Source organism: Monodon monoceros, unplaced genomic scaffold, assembly GCF_005190385.1.
Source record: "Monodon monoceros isolate NGI ecotype Baffin Bay Population unplaced genomic scaffold, NGI_Narwhal_1 Super_Scaffold_21, whole genome shotgun sequence".
NCBI classification, from domain to species: domain Eukaryota; kingdom Metazoa; phylum Chordata; class Mammalia; order Artiodactyla; family Monodontidae; genus Monodon; species Monodon monoceros.
The window spans coordinates 164,012,130-164,024,654 of record NW_021703778.1 but is presented as its reverse complement, the minus strand read 5'-3'; positions in this window follow the sequence as shown (position 1 = coordinate 164,024,654).

The following is a 12,525-nucleotide window of genomic DNA, read 5'->3' as shown; positions in this document are numbered from 1 at the left end:
AGCCCAGGCTGTCTGCTGGCACCTGTTTCGCCCCAATGCCTGATAAGGCTCATTCCTGACTCACGCCAGCTCGCTGTTTCATAAGAAGGGGCAGCTCCGTTTCTCTGCCTGTGTCACCACAATAATTATTGAGAACAATCATCTGAACAGTGAGAACTTATAATTCTCTGGTAACGTGCAAAATACTGTCGTTTATGGCAAAGTAATCTCCTGAGTGTCGGGTAATGGAAACCATTATGTTCTGCTTCGGTTTGCATGGCAAGCGTCAACCCTGGCTGTGAATAGAATTAGAATCACTCGTTCACTCCCTCACTCACTCTTCAGCACGTGCTGATAGAATGCCAGTGACGCGGCAGGCAGTGTATACTGTGGAGTCGAGAGTCTGCCTTTATTCCCTCCCAGGGAATCTTGATCCAGAAGGAAGGCCTTCCAGAACAATGACCATTTGATGCTGGGCTCTAGGAGAGTGATAAAATACCTCACAGACACCCGAGAATGCACCGGCTACCATCTTTGAGGGTTCACACTAACCAAGAACCTCCTGCATACCCCACACACATGACCCAGTGGGCTGATCGGGGTCTGAATCCTAGTCCAGGATTCAGAAGGCATGTGTCTTCTCCTCCCCGAACCTTTATTACAGGAGTTGAAGTAGAAATAAGGCATGTGCTTAAGATCACTCAAGCAACAGGACATGGGACGGATTGATGGCTCTTAAGAACAAATGTTCTTTGCCACTTCAGGCAAATCGTTATAACTCAGAGCACAGCACACATTAAATGGTAAGCATAGGGCTTCCCTGGTGGCGCAGTGGTTGAGAGTCCGCCTGCCGATGCCCCGGTCCGGGAAGATCCCACATGCCGCGGAGCGGCTGGGCCCGTGAGCCATGGCCGCTGAGCCTGCGCGTCCGGAGCCTGTGCTCCACAATGGGAGAGGCCACGACAGTGAGAGGCCCGTGTACCGCAAAAAAAAAAAAAAAAAATGGTAAGCATAAACAGATAAGATTAATTCCTCTTAAAATTAGCTCCAGACCCATAAAGCAATTTCAAGAATACTACAGCCTTTCAAACTCGTTGTTAGGTGATTGCATTGAAATAGAGTCTCAAGAAGAAATCAGCCACGTACGAAATGTCCATCTACATTCAACAGTCACTACCGCTCTGAATGCACATGAACCCAGACACAAACAAGACCTACTTAACAAAGTTTCTAGCTTGTTGCTAAGAAACCACGACTGCCTGGTATGCGTGTGGCCACTCTGTGTCTTGTGTCAACTCATTATGCCCACATAATTAGAGTGAACTTAACATTGGAGAATGGAATGCGGGATTGTGTTTTTCATCACCTATAGTTAGTCTATTATTGTCCAGAGGCCTAAAGAATATTTTCCAGAACCAGGTGAAAGAACAGAGAAGTCAAGGAAGAATTGAGATCTCATGTGGAGGGAGGGAGGAAGGAAATAATGATTCTTCACGTGCCAATCCACAAAGGCCTAACAACTGGGTGGTGGCCTTTCATTAGCTGTCCTTTTTTTCCTTTCAAATACTGTGCTGTCATACTGGTCAAGCATGGACACCCAGACCTGGACGCCATGATGTAAGTGAACCAGAAGAATGAGGGGCAATATTCCCACAGTGATGGTCATTGTCACCCTAAGCCACTTCTCTTGTAGGAGAACAAAGATTGGTGGAAACATGGCTGCATCTTCCCCCCGGGAGTGAAAGGGTCAAAGGTGACTGGCATTTCCTCCTAGTAGCCCTGCCCCAACGTCCAGCCCATCCCAGCTGGCTGAGCATCCTTTAGCCTATGGGTGGCTGCAGTTTCCCAGAATTCCACAATTACTCTGGAGCCCAGAAGCACATGAGATGGTTTCTTTCTGAGCTTGGAGAAGACGTTTCATAAATCACTTCTCTTAGGAGAGCAAATGGTCTCAAGAGAACTCAAAATTATTCCTCCACTCCCCTGGCTGGATTTCAATTTCCTTACCCCGTTTTACTGGACAGTCAACTTTTTAGGACATTGATCCAAGCGATGGTGCATGGGAGACAGATAAGTTAGCAAACAACCGTTTGGTGTGGTGAGCAACGTGATCAGGGTAAACACACAAGGCTGTGGACCCCAGAGAAGGCGCCTATTCCTGAATGGGACAGGTGTGTGTGTGTCAGAGAAGGGGTCCTTGAAGAAGTGACATCTGAGAACCCACAACTGTGGCTTCTCCACTTGAGGGCAGATACTTGGGCTTAGTCGTTTTTGCATCTACCCTGTGCCTGGCACAGAGCCTCACACTTGGTGGGTGTGCCATGACCATGGCCTTGGACTGTCACCTACTTAGGCATCTCAGATGACCACTTATCATCTCAGCCATTGGTCGCACCTTTCTCTTGCTTGCTCATTCTTTGAGCCCCAGGGAAATTTCATTTATATTTGCTTAACTTTGATCTGACAATTTTATAAAAACCAACTCAAGGCCAGCTTCCAACTCTTACTGTGTCTTGGAAGAGGAGCTCTTCCACTAAGGGTCTAAGCAGGGCCAGGCAGGCCAGGCCCATCCTAGGCATCAAAGCCCTGAGGCTCCCCGGAGCAAGCCCTCCTATTCAGCACCTGCTGAGGGCTCGGGCAAATGAGGGGGCAGATGGCAGGGCTCTAGTGACCGGTGCCCACCATCTCCATTGTCACATAACAGGGCTTTTCACACAGCTGTGTGGGCACACACACACATAGGTTGTGGTTGGGGGCAGTAGTTTTCCAGAAAAGTAGTAAAACAAGTATCAGTTAAATTCATTAAGTCAGAAAAAGGAAAAAACACCTACTTCATACGTTAGCTGCATTTTGAATGACAGCCTTTTAAAAAACATACCCAGTGCTAGAGGGGAAACTTAGACAATGACTGTGCTTAAAAGCCACTTGCTATTAAAACCTAACTCATAATATGGACATATATACCCTACCAAATGTAAAATAGATAGCTAGTGGGAAGCAGTCGCATAGCACAGGGAGATCAGCTCGGTGCTTTGTGACCAGCTAGAAGGGTGGGATAGGGAGGGTGGGAGGGAGGGAGATGCAAAAGGGAAGAGCTATGGGGATATATGTATATGTATAACTGATTCATTTTGTTATAAAGGAGAAACTAACACACCATTGTAAAGCAATTATACTCCAATAAAAATGTTAAAAAAAAAAACAAAAACCTAACTCATATTGCTGTATCATGTGCATTCTTCAAAGTCCTGTCTGCGGTATGTGGGCCTCTCACTGCCGTGGCCTCTCCCGTTGCGGAGCACAGCCTCCGGACGCACAGGCTCAGTGGCCATGGCTCACGGGCCCAGCCGCTCCACGGCATGTGGGATCTTCCCAGACCGGGGCACGAACCTGTGTCCCCTGCACCGGCAGGCGGACTCTCAATCACTGCTTTAATGGTGTCACTTTTCTGTTCAAGAACTTGAACTGGGGCTTCCCTGGTGGCGCAGTGGTTGAGAGTCCGCCTGCCGGTGCAGGGGACACAGGTTCGTGCCCCGGTCTGGGAAGATCCCACATGCCGTGGAGCGGCTGGGCCCGTGAGCCATGGCCACTGAGCCTGTGCGTCCGGAGGCTGTGCTCCGCAACGGGAGAGGCCACGGCAGTGAGAGGCCCACATACCGCAAAAAAACCACAACAAACAAACAAAAAAAAAAACAACTTGAACTGATGCCTAAGTCCCACTGAAGCCTGTCCGAAGTCTCAGCCCCCATATTTTCTATTGTAAAGTCCTTCCACAGTTCAGCCGCCTGCTCTCACCAGGTTTGCTGCCTCTGCTTGTGCTGGAAACCATGCTCATTCCTGCCTCCAAACACTTGGTTACGCATTTCCCCCACCATGAATACTCTTTCCCTTTTCTCCACTAGTAGTAATCTACCTTGTCCTTCAAAGATCAATTTATGCCTGCTTTCTTTCTGGAATGATCCCAGATAATCTTAACTCTCCTCTCCTCCTCAATCCCGATACCCCCATCGTTTATGCACATGGCCTTGTCCAGTTTTCTACACTTCCATGTGTTTCATGTTTCTGTTTCAGAGATAGAAGGCAACATTGTCTAGTTGGAAGTGCATTGGATTTGAAATTGAGCCTCGGCTCTGTCACCTATTAGCTGTGTGGCCTTGGGCAAGTTACTAACCCTCTCTGGACCTAGTTTCCTCATCTATAAAAAAAGGACAATAGTATCTACTTTGCAGGATTGTGGTGATTTTTAGAGGAAATGGGCAGAAATACATCTGGCATACAGGGAGCTTCATGATGATGGCTACCTTTGGTATCAATGATCTCCAAGGCCTCCTTCTTCTGACCTGCCTTCTCAGAGGGTGTGATTAAAGAGAGCTGGATGGGGCTTCCTGGTGGCGCAGTGGTTGAGAATCCGCCTGCCAATGCAGGGGACGCGGGTTCGTGCCCCAGTCTGGGAAGATCCCACATGCCGCGGAGCGGGTGGACCCTTAAGCCATGGCCACTGAGCCTGCGTGTCCGGAGCCTGTGCTCCGCAACGGGAGAGGCCGCAATAGTGAGAGGCCCGCGTACAGCAAAAAAAAAAAAAAAAATAGGAGACGAGGGCAAGCTGCAATTTCACTCACACCTGACTTTGATGGCACGCATGTTCGCATGTTTGAAAGTTCGCAACTTGAAGTTACGTACGCAGGGGACTTACTGTATTGGTTTTTATTACTATTACGTTCGTCCTCCATCACGTACTGTGCTGGATGCCGTCAGTCCTTCATTCCGTGTGCCTCTCCAGACCCAGTCTCTGTCCACGGAGGCTGATGCCCAAGGATGCAGGACCTGGATCCTTGCTTCTAGCTTCCCTTTGGGCTCAGCTAGTGAGGAACCCAGAGGAGGGGAGGGAGGAGAGCGTTGTCAGGGTATAGTTTTCTCCCATCTCTTTCCCTGAGGCTGCTGAGGGCGAGGCCACAGAAGGCCCCTCCCCACAGCTCTCTCCCACTCCAAGTTCTGGTAACAGCTCCTCCCCAAACCCCCTCAGGCCCCCTCATGTTACTAGCCCCAAAGTACTGCGTGGTCCCTTTATTAAATTCTCCTGAAATCACCCAAATTGACTATGTCATCTGTTTCTTTCCAGGCTCCTGTTTGAGACACCTCCTTTCTAAATATTGTACCTAACACTGTTAGGTTTAGTCAAATGTCATAGGTCGGTCAGGTTCCCTGAGGCTCTTCTGAATTTCTCTTTTAAAGATGACTTGAAATATATGTGTATTTTTAAGATCATTATTTTTAGGATGAATTTAAGAATTCATACTTATTTTAAAGATTTAACCATAATACTCCCTGAGACTATGTCAGAAACCCCTGGGATCTGGAGGTTCCTCGAGAATGCCATGCAAAGCACTAAGGCAATGCCCTGGATGAGGGTGGCTGAGGAGATGCCAAGGAGCCACGCTGTGAAGTCCATGACCTTCATGGCTGGGGCATGAGTCCCCGTGGCCGAGTCCTCAGGAAGAGGTGTCTTCTGTCCCCTCCTTGGAGCCGTAGTGCCCCTCAGAGAACAAAGGCAGCGCCCTGGGCAGCTGCGCTGGGCTGCAGAGGGAGCGGTGCACAATACCAGGGGTCTCTCTAGACCGTGGAGCCAGGCTGTGCTGCAGGGAGCCCCACAGTAGACAGTCAGCCTGCCCCAGACCTTGACAATGGCAGCTCCAAGCCAGACTCGATTTATTTTTAAAAAATAAAGAAATGAGACATTTCTTGAACCTCAACGTTAGAGGAGAGACTAATTGTCACCCCTCCTATTTTGTAGGAAAGGCTTGTGGTGATGGCCACCCAGAAGAAAGGCCTTAACTCCCAGAATCCTTTGCAGATTGGTGAGCAGAATTTCCAGGTCCTGCCCTTAAGGGGAGGGGCATGATGATAGGAGGTTATTCTCACTCTGTTCTGTGAAGTCTCGGGGCCCATGCTCCTTCTAGCCCTAAGATATTGGCTTCTTCTACGGGGTCTGAGTTGTCTCCCCATTTATGTCTGCATGCCAGTGGTTGCCAGAGCCTTGGGACGGGGGATGAAGGTCACTGGAAAGAGATAGCAGGCAGGAATTTATTGGGGTGATGGATCCGTTCTGTATCTTGATTATGGTGGGGGTTACATGAACATATACATGTGTTAAAATTCATAGAACTGTACACCAAAACGGGGGAAAAGTCAATTTTACTGCATAACCTAAAGAATAAAATTACTACACACACGCATATATGTATGTGTGTATGCGTGTGTGTATATATACACATCTAGTGTTTAGTTGTGTGCCCGATGCACAGAAAGTGATCTAGAACAGTTCTACTCAATGACCAGCAGCCCACAATTACTATTAGGATCCCTGATGAGATAGCACCTCATGCTAGAGGATAAATCAATTACTTTGCTAAGCACTCTCTTTAGGCTGGAGCCAAGTTTTCTTTTTCACGGGAAGACTTTCCCCGTGGAGTTAACAGCTTGTTGATTTACGTTACGGTGCAAGCTCCCTCTGTAGAAGCAGGTGGGTGCTTTGAGTAGCACTGCTCTAGAAACTGTAGCTGTAATAGCATTCATGTTATTTACATAAGAACGTTGTAACAATGGTCACTGAAGGCAGAGACCATGGCATGGATCTCTGGTGCCCAGCGCCGGGCACAGGACGTGGCTGGCAGACAGGAGATGTCAAATCAGGTTTGCTGGAGGAGATGAAGACTTGTACTCACAGTTCATCCACTCATGGGATTGACGAACTGAGGGGCAGACAAATAAACAGTGTAGTCTAAGGCAAGCCATATGGAGATGCCAGCTGAGTAGTGGCCCAAGAAAAGAGTCCTGCACAAGGACCAAAAGGGGTGACAACCTGTTGGAATGTGTCTTTCCCTGGTGCCTGAGATTTTGCCTTTTTTCCATGTGTGCCCACAGAACCAGTCCTTCTCTCCAAGTCTCTACAGGCTGCTGCCCTGCTGCCACCTGTTTTAGTCCAGAGCACCTTATCCTGCTTAAGAAAAGTCATACAAGGGACTTCCCTGGCGGTCCAGTGGTTAGGACTCCGTGCTTCCACTGCAGGGGGCCTGGGTTCGACCCCTGCTCAGGGAACTAAGATTGTTCTGCAAGCCGCACAGTGTGGCCAAAAAAAAAGTAACACAAGATCTGGTCCATGAAAAGGCAAAGAGGCGAAGCAGAGGGGAAAATTCAAGACTACGGTTGAGAAGCCAGCACCCTGGCACCCGCGTTGCCCACAGGGTGTCCTCGGGCAGGCATCCCTGTCTACAGGCTTCTGTCTCCCACAGCAGATGGGCTGGGATGTTAGACTCTCTCACTTTCACCCCTCCAACCCCGACATTCTCGTATTCACTGGGGCTGAAGTCATATGACTCATTGATCGGACCCTTTTCGTCCTTCTTTTCCTGCCCAAGATATGCACCTCTGGGTATATTGGTGCTTTGCCGAAGTCCAGCAAGCTTTGACCATAAAGAAAAGCATATTTCACTCCTAACAGGAAATCCAGAAGTTGAATACGCCTGGCGCCTAACTTCTTGAGTTCTCTGGGTGCCCTCAGCACAGCCAGATCCCCAGCAAATAAGTCCACCATCTCTGCCATCACAGACCTTCCGGTGGATTGCAGCAGCCTCTATTATTTCAATGTATAATTTATATGGCCCACTTCCACTGCCAAGGACAGCCCACAAAGCACACTTGATCCCGCACAGGGAAACTGGGAGCTCTGTCCTCTGAGATGCGCGCGCTCTCCACCCATGACCACACACAACTTTTCCGAAGTCTTTCACTTTACCGGGGCACCTCACTAGGCCAGGAACAATGGGACCTGGGAATAACAGGACAGTCACCGCAATTTCAAGGCTGCGCTTAGAGACAGGGACGTGGGTGACGTTAAACACACAGAATGTGTTTGCAGCAGCTGCAGGGCTGTACCTGGCAGGCCGGAGTCCACAGTTTCACACCGTTACATCTTAGCAGCCAAGCAGCATAGCCAAGCAGGCAGCAGGTTCCTGATCAGGAGGAATTTTTTGATGCTGCCTGCTACCCAGGAGGCCTCAAAAACGTCACGCCAACTCTCTGGACTTGAGCCTCCTCACCTTTAAAATATAAATACACTAGCTCCTGCCCTCCCAGCCCTGCTGGGTTGCGACAGGATGGAGAGGAATAATACATGATTTACTGTGTTGGAGATATTGGAAAACATTAAAACCTAGACAAATAGGTAAGAGTTTAAAAATTAAAAATTCTTTAGCAAAACTGCTAAATTTTTGATACAGTAACTACATATGTTGCCATTTAAAACAAGGGAGGCATTATGTAAATTGCATAGTTGTCCATGCCAATGCGTAAGTATCAACTTGCTTCAATACAAAGATCTTCTGTGCTTAAAAAAAAGAGAGAGGAATAATACACATAGAAGTTCTCTGTAAAACACTGCACTCTGGCTACTCAAAGGGTGGCCCAAGGACCAGCAGTATCAGCATCACGTGGGAGCTTGTTAGAAATGCAGGATCCCAGGCCTCTCTCCAGGCCTGCTGAATAGAAATCTGACTTTTACCGAGACCCCCGGGTGACTTGTGTGAGTCACTGTGATAAGCAAACCTCAGCGTGGCGTGGGGACGAGAATGTGCCGAGTGGAGCCTGCGGCTCTTAATTCAAGTTCAGTTCTGCCACTGCCTGCCTTTGTGGCCTTGGGAAAGCTGCTGGAGCCTTGTTTCTACAATTAGAAAACAGTCATGCTGTTTTCACTTTCCTGGCAGGGCAAAAGGAAAGTAAGGGGTAGCCAGATATAGCCAGATGGGAAATGGAGATGATAAAATGATGGAGAAGAGCAGGAATAGGTCAGTGCTTCCTTCTGCCTGCCCTGTGTCACCTCCACCCATATTTTCCCCAGTCGCCAAAGCCTGTTGACCAAAGGCAGCTGAAGAGTGGGCAGTTCCTGCTCTGCTTGCAGGTATCCCAAAGTGGCAACCAACACAAATGGAAAGAGAAGGCCAGGAGCCTGGGGCTATGAGGGTCCCCAGTTCCTCCAGGAGAGCCGGTGGGTTGTCAGCTTGTTCCCAGACCACAGAGCATCCCCATGAAGGGTACCTGGAGACCCAAGACTGAGGTCAGCAAGTGAATGGGGGAACACAGAGCAGCCTCATCCTCTGGGTTACAGGCTGTGTCGGAGGCCTTGCCTGCGCGTTTAATGAGTGACATTCTTATTACACCGGATTTTCTATTAAGCAGGCTTCTTGATATAACCTGAACGTGAGAGGACTTGACCCGTGTTTCAAAATTTTCCAGCAATGCTGGGAAATGGACTGCGTCACACTCGACAAAATTCCATTCAAGCAATTACCCAGGGAGAGGTATTATAATTGCACAGATGTAAGTGCTCCATTTTGTGGGTTTCAAAACACCAACTTTACAGAGCTGTGGTGAGGATTAAATGAGATAACGTGTGGACTGCTCTTGGCACAGGACTTGTTATTAATTTTTTCCCTGCAGTCTTGCAGATGACTGAAAGCTTGGTCTGCCCCAGAGGCCTCATCCTTGGCCTCAGCCCTGGCAGCTGCATTAATGGCTCTGCTAATCGATGTTTCTAATTCATGGTGATGGAGTCCCCCGCCCTGATCCTAAAATCCCTGACTCATGGCTGATGGAGTTTTTTTCTGAAAAATCTCTTTTATTTTTTTCAAGTACCACAGGCAGCCTGGCCCTCTGTGCTTTCTGCAGCTAAAAACAATCCCTTGAGGAAATCATGTTAAAGAAGTCCTTGCAGACAATAGTTTTAAATGCTCCTGGGTGCACGCTCAAAACCCAGGGAATATATAAGCCAACATGTGGGATAAATAGCATGGATTGAGCACTGACCAGGTGTGACAGATTGATTTACCAGCCCCAATTCTTCACCCCTCCGTATATCCACACCCTCGCCATGGCCTCATTTTGGACAGGGTAGTTCCACAGTCCCGGATTTTGGGCCTGTGTGACTTGCTTTGGCCAATGGAATGGAATAGAAGTGACAGCATGTCAGTTCCAAGACTAGGCCTTAAGAAACTTCGTATGGGGTCTTCCCCGGTGGCGCAGTGGTTGAGAATCTGCCTGCCAATGCAGGGGACATGGGTCCGGGACCACATGTCACGGAGCAACTAAGCCCATGCACCACAACCCCTGAGGCTGTGCTCTAGAGCCCGCAAGCCACAACTACTGAGCCCGCATGCTGCAACTACTGAAGCCCACGTGCCTAGAGCCCGTGCTCCGCAATGAAGAGAAGCCACCGCAATGAGAAGCCTGTGCACCGCAACGAAGAGTAGCCCCCGCTCGGCACAGCTAGAGAAAGCCCGCGCGTAGCAACGAAGACCCAATGCAGCCAAAAATTAATTAATTAAAAAAAAAGAAGCTTCATATGTTTCTGCCATCGCCATAAAAAAAACTTCCCCTGGGCAGCTGCTGCCCCACCAAGCTGGACTCCAGAATGAACCCACTTGGATCAGAGCCACCGCAACTGCCCACAGACCATCAGAGAAAATCAAAGGTACTGCGGATGCCAGAGCTTGAAGCAGAGTCAACCAGCCAAGCCCAGCATAGACTAACAACTGCCCCATGCTGCCTGCAGGGCTAAAGGGAAAAAAGAAGATTGTTGTTTTAAGCCACTGTGTTTGGGGATGGTTTATTACGTGGCATTCTTGTGGCTGTAGGAAACCAATACACCATGTGATGAAACTGGAAAAATAAAATGGGAGGAAAAGAAATCAAGAGGGAGACAAGGAGAGCAGGAAAGAGGGGGAAGGTGAGAGCTCCCTACACTGTGTCAGCTTATTCTGAAGATGGACTTGGGCTGTCGGGCGTTCTCAGCTACAGGCACGCATAGTGATCATACACCTTGGTACCACAGAGCCCGGTTGTACCAGCTGCATGTAATCCTGGGAACCTAAGACCAGGAGTGGAGTTCACAGGGGGCCAGGAAAGCAATGGCAGAGGTAGGAACACCCAGGACCTAGGATCAACAAGGCCCACATCTGCATTGAGGTGAGAGAAGATGGGAAATGAAAAGTTACATCTTACTGAGACTCGAGCCCAGCTTTGGAAGGCAGGACAGGGCTGGTCAGAGTGTTAGCCTTGGGCCGAGGCAGGCAAGGGAGACCCAGAATTGAGCCTGTTTCCTATGGGTGGGGGCAGGGCAGGGACAAGGCAGGTGCCAGGTTTCAGGAGGCAGGACTTGAGAACGGGAAGGAGTCAGATGGGTAGAGAGGGTGTATGAGTCAGGATTCTCCAGAGAAACAGAACTAATTGGATAGATAGGTACATAGATCGATAGATAGGCAGATAGATATAGATATAGATTTATTATAGGAATTGGCTTACATGACTTTAGAGGCCAAGAAGCTCCAGGGTCTGCCATCTGTAAGCTGGAGACCCAGGAGAGCTGGGGGTATCACTTCTGAGTCTGAAGCCTGAGAACCAAGAATGCCAATGTCAGGGACAGGAGAAGATGGCTGTCTGAGCTCAAGCAGAGAGACTGAATATGCCCTTCCCCAGCCTTTTTGTTCTATTCAAGCACCCAGCAGATTAGATGATGCCCACACACATTGGTAAAGGTTCTTTACTCTGTCTACCAATTCAAATGCTCATCTCTCCCAGAGACACCTTCACAGACACCTCCAGAAAGTATTTCACCAGCTATCTGGGCATCCTTTAGCCCAGTCAAGTTGACACATAAAGTTAAACATCACACAGGGGCACCCAGGGGTTGCATTTAGGGGACCTTGCAGGTTTGGGGTACTTGCCTACTAGAGTGGGTTGGATGATGGGCCCCAAAAGATATGTCCATGTCCTAATACCTGGAATCTGCGAATGTGACCATATTTAGTAAAAAGGTCTTTGCAGATATGTTTGAGTTAAGGATCTCAAGATGAGATCATCCTAGGTTATCCACGAACTCCAATAACAACCCATCGTTTTAAAAGAGACAGGGGACTAAAACTCTGCACTTCTATTGCAGGGGGCCCAGGTTCAATCCCTGGTCTGGGAACTAAGATCCCGCATCCCTCAGGGCACAACCAAAAATATAAATAAATAAAAATTTAAAACAGAGAGAGACAGAAGAGGAGAAGACCATGTAAAGATAAAGCCAGAGATCAGAGTGTTGAAGCCACAAGCCAAACCTAGAGCCTCCAGAATCTGGAAGAGGCAAAGAAGATTCTCCCCTGGAGCCTGCCAACGCCTTGATTTCAGACTTTTGGTCTCAGAGACTGTAAGAGAATAAATCTCTTTTTAAAGCCATGAGATTTCTGCAATTTGTTACGGAAGCCCTCAGAAGCTAATACACCCCTTCACCCTGATTCAGAGCACAGAATCATCTACTGAGGGAAGAGTTCCCCCAAAAATATATCCCTCAGAAAATAAGTCCCTTCATACATGAGCAAATGTAAAGTGTCTCATCCTGATACCACCTCATGCCTGTTAGAACGGCTATTAACCAAAAGACAAGAAAGGGGCTTCCTTGGTGACGCAGTGGTTAAGAAACCGCTTGCCAATGCAGGAGACACGGGTTCGAGC